At 39.2% G+C, this 19125-nt stretch overlaps 1 protein-coding gene across 2 annotated transcripts in view; it reads right to left on the minus strand.

Moving 5' to 3' along the window:
• acap3b (ArfGAP with coiled-coil, ankyrin repeat and PH domains 3b) overlaps positions 1–19125 on the minus strand; it is a 104819-nt gene that overhangs the window by 56977 nt on the left and 28717 nt on the right. The gene's annotated exons all lie outside the window — the stretch shown is intronic.

Raw genomic sequence — 19125 nt, forward strand, 5'->3', positions numbered from 1 at the left:
AGAGAAGTACTAAAATAAGGCGAGATGATGATGTGAAACAGAAGACAAAACAGGAAAAAAAAGTGAAGAGAAAAAAGTGAGGAAGAAGAACAGAATAAATAAGAGAAGAAAAGCAAAGATAAGAAATGAGAAGATAATAGAAAATAAAACAAGAGAAAAAATGAGTTGAGAAGGGAAAAGAAGATGAGGTGAGAACAGGAGAAAAAAGAGAAAGAAAAGAAGGAAGAAAAAAGAGAATAAAAGAAAAGAAAATAATATAAGAAGAGTGGAGAAGATGAGGTGAGATGGGAGAAGAAGAAGAGAAAAGAAAAGAGAAGACAAGGGGAGAAGAGAATAGTTGAAAAGAGAAGTGAAAAGAAAAGGAGATGAGGTGGGAACAGAGGAGGATGTGAGAAGAAGAGAAGGTGAGAAAAGAGAAGAAAAGAACAGAAGGTGAGAAAGAAGAGAAAAAAACGTGAGAAAAGAGAGAAGAGAAAAAGATGAGTTGAGAGGGGAAAGAAGATGAGGTGAGAAAGGAAGAGAAAAGAAAGGAAGAGAACAAGAGAATATGAGAAGAGTGGAGAAGGTGAGGTGAGATGTGAGAAGAGGAAAAAAATGGTAGAAGAAAAGCAAAAAGAAAAGAAAAGGGAGAGAGTGTAAACAGAAGAAAGGAGAACAGTAAAGAAAAAGAGTAGAGAATAGGAGGTGAGAAGATGAGGTGAAAAGAGAAAAGAGTAGCGAACAGACGAGAACAGAAAGGGAAGGAGACAAAGTGAGAAGAGCAAAGAAGAGAATGAAAAAGGGGAGAAGAAGACTTGAAAAGAGAAGTGAAAAGAAAAGGATACGAGGTGAGATGAAAGGATAAGGTGAGAAGAGAAGAAGACAACAGAAAAGAAAAGAGAAGAGAACAAACGAAGATGAGAGAAAAGAAGAATAGAAGATAAGAGAAAACAAGGTAGGAAAAGAAGAGAAAAGAAAGGAAGAGAACAAGAAAATACAAGAAAAAGGAATATGAGACAAGGGGAGAAGAAGAGGTGAGAAGGGAAAATAGGAAGAGAAGAGAAGAATACACTTAAGTATGTACCTAAGGGGACGATGCATCTGTAGTTAAATAAATCTAGCTAATGAGTGTAAGTGTGAAAGCCCTGAGCTCTGTGGCTGTGGGTGATTATCTCATTACTCAAGTTCATTCTCCAGCTCTACTAACTCATGGCACGACCCAGTTCCACCAACTAGTAAGACAGATAAAGAGAGACAGATCTAATTGCACTCTCTCTCCTTCTATACAGTCTCTCTTATTGTAGAGTCCAGTTGTACAGTATAAATAGAAATATACAGTACAGTACTGTCACAGAGATATATTATACAAATTGAGATATTTGTTTAATGCAAAAGAGTGCATCACTTCACAAACACCACTGTCATGTAACAAAGCTGCTGTTGTTAGCTTAGTAAACAGTGAACACAGAATGGGAAGCACTGTATATAAGACTATAGAACCCACTTGTTAGAGAAAGCCTTAGATGCTTAGATGTCTGTATGCTAATTACATTTACCACATAACCTCAGAGTATTTGTATGTGTTTACAAGCAAGAAAATCAACATCTCCCCTCCCCTGTCTGTTTTTCACTCAGCTAAATGATGATTTACCAAATATAATAATCATCCACAGGAGCAAAGTGTCACGGAGTATCCTTCCACTGTAACCATGTGGTTAAAGAGCCCATATTTTTCATTTTTCTTGTTTCCCCCCAAAAAATTTGTTAATAATGCTTGCAGGATTTATGTTCCAAAAACAAAACAACCATAATTCACCATCACCATATTTACATGACCATTTTATTCCCTTTATTCCTCAGCAATGATAGGCTGTTTTTGTTACTGTGTCTTTAAGACTGGGTATGTAAACAGCCTCTGATCTGATTGGCTGTGCTCTTCACGAGTGGTCTGTATTATGCCCTGTTCCAAAAGCTGCCGACACTCCTTATTACTTCAGTGTGAAATAGCGGTCATATGTAAATTTGTTCCTGGTTGTGACATCACAACCATGATTATTTAAAAACAGGCAGTTTTTGCAGCTTAATTTCCATAGGTTGTTGCCCAGACAACAAGTTATCTCCATTTTTTCAATTTTTATTTTCCTACTTCATTTGAGTACAGTAGCTGACCTTTATATTGTATGAAAAATTCTTAATGACTGGAAGAATAGAAACACACACACACACACACAAAAACATTTTCTAAGCCGCTTCTCCCTCAGGGTCGCTGACGGGTGCTAGAACTTATCCCAGCGGACATCAGGCAGAAGGCAGGACACACCCTGGACAGGTCGCCAGTGCATCGCAGGGCAGACAGACAGACACAATCACACACACACAATGTAGCATGTCCAATTGGCCTAACTTCATGCCTTTGGACTGTGGGAAGAAAATGGAGAACCTGGAGGAAACCCACACAGTCACGGAGAAAACATACAAACTCCACACAGAAAGGACCCTGGTCGCCCAGCTGGGGAAATCGAACCCAGTCCCTTCTTGCTATGAGGCAACAACACTACCCACCGCACCACCATGCCGCCATACAATAGAAACACTCCAAAATTAAAATAAAAAAAATCTCTTTGCATTAACTTACATTAAAATTAAAGGATGACTTTCCTTTGTACAGCTTTCATTTTTGAAATACTTATTTTTCTTTGGGCAGCAGCATTACACTAACACTGTATGAATGGGGCAGAGAATGGTATATTGTGAAGCTTTTGTAATATTTACATCAGGCTCTAACTCCAAATTATCTCACTCACTGGTGAGAAAATAAATTATACATCTACAGCTAAACCCTTTGTGATGGCCAAGCACCACTTTAGATTTTAATACAGCGCTGGGAACACAGCACAAGAGGCCCAATCTCCAGGGCCCAGAGATCAAGACAAGTCACAGCTGCCCTCCATACTCTAGCTTTACTCCAAGGGGTTTCCATACATTAACCCTACCACACATAGCACTTAAAAGGAGCACACACACACACACACACACACACACAGACAGACACACACACATACACACACACACACACACACACACACACACACACAGAGCAAGGGTGGCATGGCAGTCTTTAAGTGGAACACAAAGTTCATGTGAGGGGTTTTCACCCTGACCTGTGTGAGTACACTAATAAGGCATGCATTTGTAGTATCATTAACAATCAATAATATTCAGATCTTCCCTATAAGAACAACGTGTGCATTTGTACATTTAAGATGTGATGTGGAGCTCGGCTGAGAGTCGATCCCAAAAAGATTCCTTAATTCAAAGTATTTGGGAATCGAGAGCTCCAATGATTTCCACACAGAGGCAGTTAAGTTTGCCTGCACCAGTGCAATCTAATGACTACGGAAAATGACTGCAGTCAGCTTAAATAATCATGATCATCTCAAATAACTGCGATTAGCTAATTATGTAATAATTGTCACAGGCAAATTATATTCAACATTTTACTCTTTTTTTGCCAGACGTCTTTCTCTTTGTCTTTGTTTTCGGAATCGAGAGTGTTGACAAGAGTCGGCATCGACTCCCTTCTGGAATCAAACAGCCCTCATTTTTGCACAGTTTAATTCGCCCACTAAATAATGACAGAAAGTTAAGATAAAGCATGGATTTTAAATGAAAAAGATCGTTGGGAAAAGTAACCAAAGAAAGTCAGTGACTAATCACTTCCACACAACAACGCTCCACAAATTTACACAGTTTCCCTCTTAACCCCAAATTTCCCTCTAACTCCTCAGTTCTTGATCATGTTTGGCATCTAAAATTTACTTTTGCACTGAAGCTTGAGGCTAATTAAAGCTATGCCGCACAAATGAGTGTAAACTCCATGGCTAAACCATCACAAATTGGCCCCAAAATGTGCCGACTTGTAATATCTAAATGACTTGCTTATGTGTTTTTTGGCACTGTTTGATATACTTCCATCTATAAAAATGGGCCAAAAAACAAGATTTAACACCTCAGTGGGGTCATCTCTATTTTCCCAGGGACCTTTTATTCGCTCAATGAAATTGCCTCAAAAAACTGAAGTTTCCTGGGAAAAAACTCTTTGTTCCTATGGCCCCATGTTTCTGCATCACATTGCGTCAATCATGTTTCCTCAACATGAAAATAAGCTTGACTCCACGGTATATTTACATACATACTGTTTATTATATATTCAGTAAATTATATCTGAAATTGAGTTTTGGACACACACACACACACACACACACACACACACACACACACACACACACACACACACACACATTTTCTAAGCTGCTTCTCCCTCAGGGTTACAGGAGATGCTTCGAATGTCTATGTATAGCTGTGCTGTGGTGTCTCAAAAAAAAAAGAAAGGAAAGAAGTTTCATAGGTTTCACAGCTGGTTAATTTGCTCAGTAAGGCTAGCCTAACAAGGGCAAGTGCATTCCTACTGACACATTTGCTACTTATTGACCCCTGCATGACCCTTGGTGACCCAGGGACTATAATTATGGCCTTCGAAACCCTATAGGTTTCCTTAATGTATGATATAAAGACCTGAGGGAACATAGAACCCTGGGAACACATCTACACTACTGCTTTAAGATGACTGTGAGCATCTTTAACTATGCAACATACTTTTTTCCATTTCTGTAGATAATAGTCATGTATCCAAAATCAATTTGATTACAACTTGACACATTTTGAGGCAAGTATGTGATGATTTTGCATGAGTTTGCATGACGTTAATTGGAAGGCTAAGCTTCCACTACTTGTTAGGTAGTTATATTAGCCCTGTAACTCCAGTACAAAACTAAAGAACCAAACATCTTGATCGATTGGATTGGCTAAGGGGAAACTTGCGTACATTTGATTTCTCACCCAACAATCACTTTAACTGGCCGTACTTGGATGGAGCGATGACTGGAGAGGGGGCCAGCAGGCCATGTCTGGCTCGAGGCCCAGCTCTGACAGCCTCTCTCCTGGGAGGGACGGGGTGAGCTCACAGCTTAGGTGCCAAGCCTCGGGACTCAGAGTCTCTGACGCCAGGGACCCGTCCAGAGAGGCACTTTTAGGAGGTGTGGTGTTTTATTGATAGCAGCTCTTTGGCTAATTCTCCAGCTGAATGCTGCAGGGTTAGGGGCTGCGACTGTCTAAAACAAAAGCAATGTGCTGTTGTAATGCAAAAAACACCCTGCTATCATCTGCTCAAGGGGTGGGGGTTAAAGGGTCATGGACTTTGTTGGTTTAGCTTTGACATATAAGACAGCTGAGAGAAACAGAGTAGTTCAGAATGCAGTGAGCCTTTGCATTCTCTGTCATCTCTGAGACGAAGCTGCAGGGATGCTACATTCCCATGTTTCTATTGTTGGAGGTACCTTAAGCATAGCACAGACAGCCAGACAGCTGAGCTTTCTCTATATGGCTTAACTGAATTGAAAAGACCTCCCTGGTTACTTGGTGTAGGACTGGTGGTTTGATTGTACAACCCTAAAAGTGTGCAACACAGCCATCTATACTGTTTTAGAAGTGGATAAAAGAATGAAAAAAAAAGTAGCCTTCTAATATAGCTGCTGCTAAGGTTTTTAGCTATGAACATACAGTTAAAATCCTTAGCTACATACATATAGCTAACAACAGTACACAGTAAAATCCACATAAGCTAAATTATCTGACAACTTGTCTTTTTAGGCAAGTGTAAGATGATTAAGGTTCTGGATTGTACAATGCTAATTCAAAAGTGGGGTAATTGTTAGCTACATTAGCTAGCAACAGCTGAGGCAGCTAGCTAAAATGAAGAAATCTGCAGGAACTACATTTTATCATGAGAAAGAGCCATACAGTAGACCACTCTGAAAACTACTGCAGTCAGAATGTCTAAGAAGCTTCTGCAAATCATTTTTAAACTGGATTTGAAACACAATATGCTGTTAAAGTCAGGATACAGCCAATGAAATCTAATAGTGCTATGTGCCATATGAGGGTGGTTTTTGGGCTCATTTTCAGGGAGAGGATTGATCTGGACCAGCTGTTGGCTCTCTGGTAAAGTATGTTGCCACTTGATGGTGTTTCACAGTTATGAACTGTTGTAATTCTGTGATGACAATGATATCATTATCAGACTATCAGGCCTTTTCACTGCCATTCATTGTCTTTCAAGCTGTTTAAATGTACTCTTGTAACTAGAGCAAGCTTACAGAAATAGCTTGCATACTGATGCATCTTCATGCCTGTGAGCATTGATTAGTAGGCTTTGTAAAAAGGCTCTTGTTCATTTGCATCTCTAATACAGCAGGCAAGGACCTGAGGAAAGTAGGTGCTTGTGTGTTGCTTGGTTTTGTACATTGTCTAGCACAAAAACGAGCTGAGAAAACGTAGCTAAACTGTAATGCCAGGACCAAAACCCTTTATCTTTGGTTACTTGGGTGAAGGTTAGGGTTAGCTTTAAACCTTGTATCTATATTTTTGTTGTTTATGTATTTTTTTTTTTTTTTGCAAAATTTGTTATCTTTCACATTGTGTTAAAATTTCATGATGAACGGACCAATGAAATGATCCAAAATTACTTGGAAAAAGGATGTTTTTACATTAGTTTTTTTTCCATAAAATTACCATTTTAAGATTCTGTTCCAACACCAATGACATATAACTGTCATCATGAAGTTTTGACATAAAGTAAATGGCAGCTGGCATTTGCAAACTATGTAGAAATGAATTAAAATGACAAAATTTAAAATACTATTTATTTGTCTCAGTAGCAATGACAAAGCATGTAAACACACCTGGGATGTACAGTGGCCCCAAAACGTATTTGGACATACTTTCTACATACAAATGTATTAAATTGAGTAGGTTAAAAAACTAGGTTTCTGTGGGTTTAAATCCAAAATAGCTTTATACCCTTGTGAGTTCATGATCCTGTCAACGAACACAAGTTTACCAACACCACTGAAAGAAAAACAGCCCCAAACTTGCAACATTTCAACTTGTGCAGTCTGGTTGGAAATCTCCTCCAGTTTTTTAATGAAATAACCTAAATAACTTTATTACCCGTGTTTAAAGTCTTCACAATGTCCTGACATTTTTTGTCTATTGACGGATGTTTAACCCTGTAGGGAATCTACCACTCTGTGCGCATAAGCCAGTCATGCACCTAGACCAAGATGCAGCCATGTACGCGGGTGAGCGGCTGGAGGCTGATGAGGATGATGATGGTGGGGGAAGGGACTCATGTGCATCTTCGCTTCAGTTGCACTGAACAGCCCCCTGGCCCTCCGAGAACTATTCTTAGCCCCACGTGTGCCTGGGTATGTGTGTATGTATGTGAGTCACATGGGGCTCTGCCGAAGCTGACAGATCAGGTCAAACCTACAGTGGCTTCCAAGTTGAGAGAGCGTGGCAGTGGACAGTACGGAAGTCCACACCCGATTCAAATAAAACTTTAATATTGAAGTATTCAAATGTGTAACATTTTAGTGATTCCTTTGTGATGATCCAGATTTGATTAGGGTTGTAACAATTACTCGATTGAACCCAATTCCTCAATAAAAAATATCGTATTTTTAAATTACAGTCTAAATTGTACAGTCTCTATGATTTCGCAGGGATTGGTTTCCATGGAAATCTTACAAATGATAATGATGCAAATAGCTATTTGTCAGTTTATTTTTATTGTCTGGCCTTGTGTACTAATTAAGATTACCTGATCAGTGATGATCTGATATTTTTCATGTGCGTATCTGTGTATAAATAAACATCTGAAGAGGCTGCAACTGCAACTTCAAAAAAAAAAAATGTTCCATAACTTTTTCATTTTTTATATAAGTTCACATGTCTGACAAATCTAAACGTCTATGCGATGCTAATAATTTTTTCCAAACAATTATCTGCTATGAGAACAATATGATTGTTATGATCATGCATCCCTAATTCCAATCCTATATCCTGTCCTACATTAGCATAGAAGGCCACCAGAAACAATAAAATCCACAGAGAGATGCACTGCTGCAGTAGAAACGTCATAAACAATACAAAAAGTCAAGATACAATTAAGTCTTTCCTACATTTATCTTAGTGCACAACATTACAGTTTTAACTGTATAAATTCCCACCATCTTGTTCTTCTTGAACCAATCCGTATCTTGCATCTTAATTGCTAAAATGTGCTTGATTACAAACCAGTCATCTCATTAACTCTGTGTAAAAGTGGTGTGACGTTCACTCACTGGTAATTATATGTTACCTACAGACACATCAGTAACCTCCTTGGCCTGTAACAGGTTAATGGATGTTTAGGCTTGAGAGAAGCTTAAGATTATGACAGTGAGTGGTCAGGCCATGCATGGCTTTCTCTGCTGTGGCTGTGCTGAGCATTTTGTTTATTTTTAAGGTTCTTAAATGGGCTCTCTGTCTGCCTTATCACACGCTTGTTGGTGGCCCCGACCAGGATGTTTTCACAGGCTGTTTTAGAGACAGAGTGTGTGTATGTGTGTGTGTCCGGTCTCAATGCTAATGCTGTGAGTCTGACGCAATAAATGTGAAAGTCTGTCAGAAAAACATGCTGCTTTGCTGTTTAAAGCAAACAGTTTATTCCAGGCTCGACATTTATTTTGTGTGGAGTTCTCTGTCTCTCCTGTTCTGGAAACCTTGCAAGCCTCACAGTCCATTCGTTTAAACACTTTCTCTGCTTCATTGACTTGGCTTCATATCCTTGACCCTTTTTAACCAAACATACACACATTCTTCATAACCCCTATCCCAACATCTGACCCTTCAGTTTGTAAATCATGCAGAAAGTAATATATCCATAGATGGATGGATGGATGGATGGATGGATGGATGGATGGATGGATGGATAAACATAATCAGGATAAATTGCGTTGCATTATTACCATTATTATTATTATTATTATTATTATTATTATTATTATTATTATTATTCATTATTTATTAGTGATAGCTGATTATTTTATTGCCCTGCGATGGACTGGCGACCTGTCCAGGGTGTATCCTGCCTTCCGCCCGAAGACTGCTGGGATAGGCTCCGGCTCCCCCCCGCGACCCTGACGGAGAAGCGGCTTAGAAAATGGATGGATGGATGGATGGATGATTATTTTATGAGTGATAGCTGATCTTTGGTCTTATTTATTTTTACATGAATACATTTTACATTTTAAATCATTTTAATATTTTTGTTCACATGAATTATGTTTAAAGTTCAAGGAGATCTGTTAAATGACAATAAAAAACTTCAATAAATGCATGATATTCCAAAGTCAATAGTAATCGTGATCTCAATACTAACCAAAATAATTGTGATTATGATTTTTGCCATAATCAAGCAGCCCTAACGGGTAGACACGTTAACAACCTATGCTAGCATGTGGTTAAATTGTTAATTTTGTCTGGAATGTGTGTTTAACATTTTTAAAAAGTTCTTAATCCATTTCAAGGTTCTTTAGGGCACCAAATGAGGTTCTTTGATATCACTGCTACAAACTATGGTTTGTTCAGCCTGAAGGAAGGTCAATACAACCCTGCTCCCTGGGGAGTTAGCCATCTCGAGCAGAGACAGCTGCATACTCTCTATACATCCTCCATACAGGGAATCTGCGCTGGGACAGGGCAGGGGGGGAGTGGGGGGAGACTAAGGGAGAACTATAGGGGCACCTGCACGTGGCTAAAATGCTGCGTTGTCCTCTGGCTCCCACAGCAGCTCAGCACATTCCCCTCATGAGAGCAGCCACTGGAACACTGACAAAGCTTGGGCTGTTAGCAAACAAGCTCAGTGGCCTAAAACAGCGGCCGATTTCATCGGCCCAGTGACTGGGGCCTTCAGGGCCAGGCTGAGCGGTTCGCTGAATATCAATCAATATCCACATGTGTCCTCTGTTTACAGACCCCTCTTTATAAGCAACCAAAACAAAAGTGACACCCTTTATCTAAAAAAAGCGGAGGGAACAGAGGGTCTTTCTTTGTCGGGATGGATGTGAACTTGCTAAGGGAGAGAAGACTGAGTAGTATAGCAGGACAGTAAAGTGACAATGCTCCCCCAGCACCATTCTCTATATCACTTGCTTTGTTTACTTGTAAGTTGTTGATGCATTGAGATCTACTGTACAGTACTGGCCTGGAGGATAAAATGATACAGATAATTACTGAAATCAAATTTTTTTAAATAATGAAAAAGATATTTTATTAAAATCATGGCATATTTTTTCATTACTGACATTAAGTAAATTTTTATGTCATATAACAATAAACCTGTTGATTTGTTCAGAGTAACATGCATATATATATATATATATATATATATATATATATATATATATATATATATATATATATAAATATAAATAAAAGTAAAACTGGCATACATACATTTAAGTATTAAAAAATTGCACAGTTAAATATATTTAGCACCTAACATCACATACATTGCGCATATATTTTTAAGCCAATATAAGTACATGCACTGTTTCTCCATATACAACCCCAATTCCAACTGAAGTTGGGACGTTGTGTAAAACATAAATAAAAACAGAATACGATGATTTGCAAATCCTTTTCAACCTATATTCAATTGAATACACTACAAAGACAAGATATTTAATGTTCTAACGGATATACTTCATTGTTTTTTGCTAATATTCACTCATTTTGAATTTGATGCCTGCAACATGTTCCAAAGAAATTGGGATAGGGGCAACAAAAGACTGGGAAAGTTGAGGAATGCTCAAAAAACACCAGTTTGGAACATTCTGCAGGTGAACAGGTTAATTGGAAACAGGTGAGTGTCATGATTGGGTATAAAGGGAGCAGCCCTGAAAGGCTCAGTCGTTCACAAGCAAGGACGGGGCGAGGTTCACCACTTTGTGAACAACTGCATGAGCAAATAGTCCAATAGTTTAAGAACGTTTCTCAACGTGCAATTGCAAGGAATTTAGGGATTTCATCATCTACATTCCATAATATCATCAAAAGATTCAGAGAATCTGGAGAAATCTCTGCAAGTAAGCAGCAAGGTAGAAAACCAACATTGAATGCCCGTGACCTTCGATCCCTCAGGCGGCAATGCATTAAAAACCCACATCATTCTGTAATGCATATTACCACATGGGCTCAGGAACACTTCAGAAAACCATTGTCAGTGAACACAGTTCGTCACTCTATCCACAAGTGCAATTAAAACTCTACCATGCAAAGCACAAGCCATATATCAACAACACCCAGAAACGCAGCCGGCTTCTCTGGGCCCAAGCTCATCTGAGATGGACTGACACAAAGTGGAAAAGTGTCCTGTGGTCTGACGAGTCCACATTTCAAATTGTTTTTGGAAATCATGGACGTCGTGTCCTCCGGGCCAAAGAGGAAAAGGACTCCCTGGATTGTTATCAGCGCAAAGTTCCCATTGAAAATGTGCGGCGCATTATGAAGTGCAAAATACGACAATGGAGACCCCGGACTGTTGAGCAACTAAAGTTGTACATCAAGCAAGAATGGGAAAGAATTCCACCTACAAAGCTTCAGCAATTAGTGTCATCAGTTCCCAAACGCTTATTGAGTGTTGTTAAAAGGAAAAGTGAAGTAACAAAGTGGTAAACATGCCCCTGTCCCAACTTCTTAGGAACGTGTTGTAGGCATCAAATTCAAAATGAGTGAATATTTGCAAAAAAACAATAAAGTTTATCCGTTTGAACATTAAATATCTTGTCTTTGTAGTGTATTCAATTGAATATAGGTTGAAAAGGATTTGCAAATCATCGTATTCTGTTTTTATTTATGTTTTACACAACATCCCAACTTCATTGGAATTGGGGTTGTAGGTGCCTATAATACTTAGTGATAGTTATCAATATTTAATGCTATCCTGTGATGAGATTTATGACCATATCGCTCAGTCTTGTTGTACAGCCTATTTCTTAATAAATATAGATTGTCCTGGCCAATAAACTGAACTGCATGTGCACGATGCCTGGAACATAGTCTCTATAAGGCTTTTATTATGAACTGTTGTTAAATAACAACAATAAAGTCTGTCAGATATCAAAATCAGAGTATGTCTTTTCCTGCTGATGCACCCTTTCCTCCTAGACTCGGAGGAACCAAATCTGACCACAGAATTCAGTCTATAAAACATAATCACCATTGTTTCCTCATAGCCAGGTGGAGTGAACAGCGTACAGTCTCTGCCAACTGGCCAATGACCAGAAATGTGTTTTTTCTGATCTCCTTACAATAAAAAGCTCATGTGAAAGGAGGAAACAAAGAGAAGTCAGCCAAGGACATTTCCAGGAAACACTGATTTGCTGATTTGTGAATCTTTCCGAGAGAAAACAAGTTGCATCACCTCCCCACATGGGATGGTTCATTATGAAGCATTTGGCATCTCTTGTGTGGCACAATATTCAAAGTGTCTTCTGAGGGCCATAACATTTAATGACTACTTCACTTCAGGGAGGAAGAGACACAATAAAGTCACTTGACACTCATATATTAGTCTATTGGGCACTTATGCAAAGATACGTACACTGGTGCTACAAAGGATGAAAACATCAACATCAAGAGCTTAAAAATGAACGTTCTTTAATGTTTTTTGGATTGGACATGCGGTTCTAAGAAAAACGGAACTGTTCATGAAAATTTAGGCAATACTTTATTTGCATAGCCCACTTTAAATATTTCATAGATGCTTTTCTTGCATTTAACTTACATTCAACTATCTATTACATTTACCTTAATTTACCCTGCCCCTAAACCTTGACCTCACCCTATTTCAAACCTCAATCCAAAAACCTAAACCTAATTCTTACCCTGGTCCTAAACATAACCCTTACACTGTTGAGAATCAACTGACTTTCAACATATAGTTTGCTAATAAACTGAACATCTATAAATCTACTGGGGGCTGTCCAAATAAAGTAAGACCACAAATGTACATTATGTGCAGATTCTTTAACATTTAAAAGGCACATATTCTACACTTTAGTTTTCTAAAGTTAGTCCATTTATGCCGCCTGCGTGATTTAATGTACCAAATCCAGTCACAATTCACTTTTACTTGACTATTTTTCCACTATTATGCCCTAGAATTAAGCGTAGTATCTTTCCACACGACATACACATAGTGTGGCTGAGATCAAAGTCAGCCTATGAACATCAATGAAGCTGTCTAATTTAAGACTGATATATGCAAATCACCTCTGTTCTGATAGGTTGCTAAAATCTCATTCAAAAAGCAGGCTAAAGCACTCCTTATAACTACACTGTCAATCCTGCTATATGCTGATTAAGTGGATATATGTAACATTGTTAAAGCTACAAAAAAGTAAATGGTTTTTGTGACATCACAAAAGCGATTGAATGAGGGCAAATGACCTCCTTTCTGATTGGCTTCTCTGTATCTCATTTAAAAAGCAGATTAAGACACTTCTAATAACTTTACTATTACATGGCAGGTTAACCTGCTCTAGTCTGAACAGATGAATATATGTAAATGCATTGACTTTTATGATGTCACAAAAGCAATTCATACTTTTTCATAAACGGACTGTATGGACTTGGAAGTGAATGGTATGTTTTGCATCTTTATAACGTTTATATACTACATAAGACTTCTACTTAACAAAAACAGGAAGGAAAATTGGGCCTCTCACTTTCACAAAAAACAGTTCTTTAAAGAGCTAGCCTGGGTTCTTTTGTGGACTTGCTCCAAAGGCCTATTTTTGGCACCCTTATTTTTAACAGTGTAGCATTCACTACAAAACTATTTCATCTATCCTAAAACAATTGGTGCAATGACTTTTTAAAGCACTTCCAATCACTGATCAGTTACTAAAATTGTATGTCTTTTATTGTTCCAGAGGCTTTCATAAACCTGCCTCTAAGACAGCAGTTCACTGGCTGAGACGGGCTCTTTGAAAAGTGTCCCCGCAAAGCAATGCAACAAAGCTGATTTAGTGTAATATCTCCATATCTCTCCACACGTGACATACCACATAGTGTGGCTGAGATCAAAGTCAGCACTAGCTCAGCCTATGCACGTCAGTGAAGCTTTCTGATCCCACCGCTATTACAAGGTGCCATTGGAAATCAGAGAACTGCGTCATGAGATAATGACAAGGATCTCACCCTTGCAACTCAGCACGAGACCCCTCCCTGCTGGTGGGGTCACACGTTAAGCACACCCTGCTAACCACACTATGCTAACCACAGCTTGGTAAATGAAGAGAAGCCAAAGCAGCTGGTGCTCTTTCTTTGTGAGAACGGGGCAATGTATGACACCTAACTCACAGAGAATGAACGATTGCTATGCCATCCATCACTTAGCCACCACTCTTTTCACCCAGCGGTGTCGCAAGAGAACAACCAGTAATGAGTTTATAATGTGTCTCAGATTAGCCTGAAAGTGGAGCCACAAAGATGTTGGACCAGTTCTCGTCACTCAAAAGCAAATCTGATCTACAAAAACAGAAATGATAGAGCTGATTGAGCTCGGTCTCTGAGGTAACTTTCACCAATGCTTGCTTAGATGCCGCCCATCAGCTGCAGAGCATCTGTCACTGAGGCTGCACTGTGGTTGGCGGTGAATGGAGACACACTAAACTGTTCCCACACTTTCCCCATGTCGCAAAATGAGGGCCCTCAGAGATGGAAGAATAAGAGCAAAAAGGAAGTAAGGGTTGCCAAACATTCCAAATGTCCTAAACAACATTTCTCTGCTCTTGGTCCTATACCTAATCGTGCATGAGAACCGGGCAAAAAGGGTCAAGATTGTGAGGAATATTTCTCTCTGTGGAAAGAGATGAACCGCAGCAGGGGAGACGCGAGATGAGAAAGTGACAGGACCCAAAAGGCGTTTTACAAAAAGGCTCCCCCAGGAGCGGAGTGTTTACTTGAAGGATAGTTCAGAGAAAAACCCCACTAAAGTGCTCAGACGCTGTTTGCGGTGAGAGAAACAAGCATTAAAAGTGCTGGCCAGGCTCGGTTTGTTTTGGCTCCAGTCTTTCCCCAGTAAACTGGAGGGGGGTAGCAAATAGCACCTTTTCCCCAAGTCAGCTAAAGATTGGAGCCAAGAATGAAGCAAAGCTATGAGACACAGTAGAAAAGTTCACAGACTGCGTACATTATGATCAATTATGCAGCAACAACAATGCTTCAGCAAACCCCTTCGTATCTGTACTTTCTGTTCTGACAGACTTTAGCAGACTACTTTCCTTAGCTTCCAGAAAAAGGGCTCTTTGAAGCAATGCCATAGTACAACTACATTTGATTCCTTAAAAAGCCTTTAGGTGGATGGTTCTTTAAGAAACCAATTTAGTAAATGTGTGAATGTAAAAAACTGTTTTAAAGTTATGTAATGTGAAGTTACATAATGTGAAGGTTCTATACCAATTAAATGTTTTCCCCCAACTATATCAGCTCAACTCAAATGCATTTAGGAACCATTATTTTTAGAATAGGTGACTGTTTGCAAAATCTTGCCTCCCTTAGTTACTATGTCCATTAAACTTTCAGCTCATGCCACCTGAGCACCCATAGCACTTTTGCACACTAACTAATGCAGACTAAAAACTCACAAACTGCAGCACAAACTGTAAATGGAGAAGCACAACAAGGACTAACATAATTCTTTACCTTTCAAACAATTAAAATGATTCTGGAAACCAGGTTTACATTAATTGAATCTTTTAGCCACTGGACGTTAAAGAGGTAGATGTCTAAAGAGCATGAGGTTTGAAAGATGGAAGCTATCTCTTCAGATGATCAAATGCCAAAGCTAGCATGAAAGGCAAAACAATACAAACTAGTTATGTGTTTTTTGTCAGATTTTATCAGTAATTTAAAAAACACAAAAAACTCCGTTTTGGGTATTTTGGTGTCTCCTTATTCAAAGAGGTGGACACCCCATCCTGTGTGTGGAAATAACTGCCCGGTGGCGTTGCCGAGATGGCTGTTGAGTGAACAGATCTTCTTAAAAGGATTTTGACTAAAGCTAATACTGGAGCTACATAGTGCAATATTATATCCTAAAGAGGACTCGTGGTTTTACACATAGGCTTTTTGTAAACTAATTAAATAACAAGCACTGAACAGTCCTATTTAATCTGACTAATTTATCAAGCTAACCGTCAGCAGGTAAGAAAAGCTAACTGCTCTTAAGGTAAGAAAAGCTAGCTGAACTTAACATTGTTCAGTATTTGGCATTAGGCATCATATGTTAATGATATTATAATGAGCAAGTACGATAACCCAGATACAGTGGCTTACAGTAGGACTAGCATAAATTTGCCTGTTAATAGTTTCTACACTGAGCTGTGAGTGATGTGCTCCATATTGTATCCAAAAAGTTTCTTGCTTCAGGAATAAAATAAAAACAGCACAACTTTAAGTTACTACCATTCTCATTGCAGGTTTGTTCTGAGGGGTTTTGTCTGAGTTTTTCCTTTGTAATCACTAATGGTAGGAAACAAGGAAGAGCAAAAACAGAGGAAGCATTCAGAGGCAATTGTAATTGGCTGATAGGTGTCTCAGTCATTATTTTGCAAACAGTCAACTGCATATAGCTTACCCTAAAGAAAGTTTCATTACTTTGTTCACTGTGGCATAGTTTATTAACAAGCCAGGACTTTTAGTTAAACCCCACAGAAGGACAAAAAAACCCTCTGACCCCCTGGTTTTGGTGACCTGAGCAACACCAGCAACCTCTCATAACACTACTTTGGGTCAAAACCTCTCATTGTGAGTCTGCCTGGTCAGAGGCCTACAGCTGCTGCTCTGTCATCGGTTCATCATCTTGTTATGACATTCCTTTCCATTCTGAAACACGCCATTCACGCTAGCAAGGAGTAATCTACAGCTGGGAACTTGACCATGGCCTCCTCTCTTATGTGACCCCAACAGCGACATCATGCATTTTAGAAGATTCATAAATATTTATGCAGACTTGAGGCTTGTGCCAGATATTAAGTGAAAAAGGGAGCAGACAGTAAATATGACTGCACAGTTATTCACACTAGGACAAAGTAAACAGATCACTGCCCTTGCGCTGGACACGATTTATACAAAAATATCTAACCAGCTATCAGTAAGATCTGCGTTTGTCTTTGAGCGATTTAGTTCGTGCAAAACATGTATGATAAATATGATTTAATGGCAAACTATTCTCCTTTGGAACACTTTCATTTACTTATACAGCGTTTGTAGTAAACACTGGAGAATGTTGATGCTCTCCAGGCAAGCATACTTTACAAAAAGAAAACTCAATCACAGTTTCCCATGAGAAACAGCAAGATGCTGGACCTTCCCCAGCTCTGCACTGGTAGCCAACAGAAGACAACCTAGAAAGAGACAGATTTGACCAGCCTCATCATCCCTAAGGCCCATGGAAATCAGACCAGTAATTTGCATCAACCATCCTGTGGATTTGTATATGTGACCAGGTGAATGATCAAAGCTAATCCAAAGTCAGCTCTTGCGCCGAGAAGCTGGACACACGTGGCCGCATACAGCCAGGACTTTGCATCACTGGAGGCTGTAGGCAAGTCTTAACAACTCTTTCTCTACTGCTAATAAAGTCTGTCAAGGGCTTGCTTGGAAGGGTTAGTGGTTCAGTGGCTCTGCTGCTGGTTGGCGCTTTGAATAGTCTTCCATATAAAATATTACAACATAATGCTGTTCAAATAAAGTAACCAAAGAGGAATGTAATTGTGCACTGAGGGTATGTCACAATGTTTGAAACACGTCTTAAATAAGAAAGCTTGTGATTTCCAAACCGCTTCGCTACAGTTCTTAATATTCTATATTTACTTGGGCATTCCTGCCAGTGATGATGGGCGCCCACCACAAACCAGTAATTACCACCTGATCATAAGACACACTCATCAGAAAACACTACATTATAAGGGCATTCAAATTTTCATCTAACACAAAAAGACATCAAAAAAGTGAAAAAGCTACACAAGCTGTGAGTGCTGAGGCCCACCCGTGCAGTGTGTTCACCAGCCAGACAACCTGAACCCATGCCAAACAGCCTGCGGTTTGACTACTCTACAGAGACCGCAAATATCTCACTGAGCAAGAGAGCAAGAGGAGAACCCCAGATCCCCTCACTCAAAGCCCCCCAGTAGCTCATGGTAAGCTACCACATGGGTTAAATGAGAATACAGGCCACAAGTCAAAGGCACTGTCAGACACATCAGAGACAATGGGAGTTCACTGCATGTGGGTGGAGTACTCCTGGACATCATCACCTCAAACTAAAGAAAATGAAATCAAGCCCTGTTTCTGATGTGGTAAGGACTTAGCCTCACAAAGCCAGACTTCTGTGTGTCTGGTAGGTTTCCTTACTCAACATGGCCAAGAACAAAGTAGGCACTTGCAAAACACTTGAAAACCAACCAACCACAGAGTGCTATGTCAAAATAGTGGTATAAGAAAAGCAGACCCACGTGAAACAAAGTGGAATACCATGGTTCAGAAATGACCATCAGCTTCAAACAAAATCTTAAATATGTTTTAAACAGAAATGGCACTGATTTAATATTGATATCAGCAGAAAACGCTGGATTTGATATTGGAAGGCCTGAAATAGCAAGCACACACACGTGATCATGTTGTTAGCTATATATTTCTTTCTCTGGGGTAGTAGAGAGCTTGAAGACTTTGACAATGATAGCATACTTTTAGATGCTCATCTAAAGTGAGGTGCTTTCATTAAAAATAGTGTTATTTTTAAGGAAAAAAAATTATGAAAAAAATGATCTGTAATAATATAAACTGACAGTGAAGTTTTAAATATTAGTAGAGCTATCTGACTAGCTAGTATTTAGCACCATACACAAAAGTTTATTTTCCTTCAGGTTAATGAAAAAAAAAAAACAGTGCATAGGGGTGTGTACATGTGACAGTGCGGACAGCCAAAAATGATGGAACTGGCAAGATTCTGATACATGTGGATATTTGTTAGCATGCAGTATACATTATATTGTCCATGTAACATTGGGCGGCGCATCTGAGGCTGATGAGGACCTACTCAGCCACTCAAACAGCAAGAAGGGTTTATATTATATCCTTCCTGCCTATTTGGTGAGAGGAAGAAAGACATACACAGAAAGAGAGACAAAGGCA

This window comes from Pygocentrus nattereri, chromosome 21 (assembly GCF_015220715.1).
Source record: "Pygocentrus nattereri isolate fPygNat1 chromosome 21, fPygNat1.pri, whole genome shotgun sequence".
NCBI classification, from domain to species: domain Eukaryota; kingdom Metazoa; phylum Chordata; class Actinopteri; order Characiformes; family Serrasalmidae; genus Pygocentrus; species Pygocentrus nattereri.